This window comes from Penaeus monodon, chromosome 30 (genome assembly GCF_015228065.2).
Source record: "Penaeus monodon isolate SGIC_2016 chromosome 30, NSTDA_Pmon_1, whole genome shotgun sequence".
In the NCBI taxonomy this organism is placed as follows: domain Eukaryota; kingdom Metazoa; phylum Arthropoda; class Malacostraca; order Decapoda; family Penaeidae; genus Penaeus; species Penaeus monodon.
The window spans coordinates 23197053-23198256 of record NC_051415.1 but is presented as its reverse complement, the minus strand read 5'-3'; the positions used below and the strand labels follow the sequence as shown (position 1 = coordinate 23198256).

The window sequence follows — 1204 nt, the reverse complement described above, 5'->3', positions numbered from 1 at the left end:
TTAATTAAGCATTAACCATTACCTGCTGTACAGTTAAGTACCAATCATATGTGACATTTTCCATTGCTAAGAGTGAGTTGATCTCATAATTTTGTCTCCTCTCTGACCACAATCAAATACTCACTAGTGCACAGAAAAAATGACTTCAGAGTCATTGTTAGAAAGAAAAAAAGTACACAAGCTTCTCTGCTCTCAAGTCAGCTCTCAGCAGGGATCATTGATGTGTGAAGAAGGATTGCCTCATTTCTAACAGTTCTAAGATGCATGACTCATATATAACATTTTGATCCCTTATTTCATTTGAACATAGTAGCAGAAATTGCTCCAGTTATATATGGAGCATACCCCAAGTATAAAAGGGAAGACAAGGGGTAAGGGTGGAGAGCAGTGTGGTGGGGTGGAGAGGTAGAAGATCTTGAGGAGTAACCATTTCTTGAAAAATTCTATCCATCAACAGCTACAGTTCATAATATTGAATAGACTGCTTGTAACAGGAAAAGGCCAGTACAATGATTGTTTATTATAAGAAACATTACAGTTTATAAGGACATTTTTTACTCATATTTATTTTATTAAACATGCTCAGATTCTTGTAGGTGTAATGGAATACGAAATATTGTTTATCCCTATTTCTGGCAGTGAACTGTGATATTTATGTTACTAACCTGCAAGACCCATAATCCAGGAATTTCTATGTTTTCACTTTGAAAGTTGAGAATTTCTGTATTACTCTCTATTCCCAAACCAATTTGAAAAGGGTATATAAAAATACATAATCTGAATTACTTATATTCTCTACAACAATAAGAAACCAGTTACTAAACACTCAATATGAAGTCTTTCATGACAACTGGATATAAAACATTAACTAAAGCTGAGGATGCCATGTATAATCTTGTTTATTTGATAAAAAGTAATTTAATTAGCAGTACTTATCACAGTGTTGTGGCTAATTACATCACCTGCCAAACTGAACATGATTTTTTTAAGTTTTCAAATTATAACTGGCACTGTACTTAACCAACTGGACACAGAAATGCCTTTCTTTATTCCTCTGAGCAGAGTTCCAACAACTATCAATAACCTTTCAAGGTGTTGTATCATCACAAGTGAATTGACATGAGAACTTTACTGGGAAAACAAGACCCTCTTTGGTCTTTGCTACCATAAATACTAATTCTGCTGCCAAAAAATGTAGTTTGTA

At 33.9% G+C, this 1204-nt stretch overlaps 1 protein-coding gene across 1 annotated transcript in view; it reads right to left on the bottom strand.

The window, feature by feature from the left end:
- Nucleotides 1-773: 773 nt before the first annotated feature.
- Nucleotides 774-1204, bottom strand: part of LOC119592644 (zinc finger protein 76-like) — a gene marked incomplete in the record, with an annotated part of 17993 nt that continues 17562 nt past the window's right edge. Inside the window, 1 exon segment of the mRNA XM_037941557.1 lies at nucleotides 774-1200.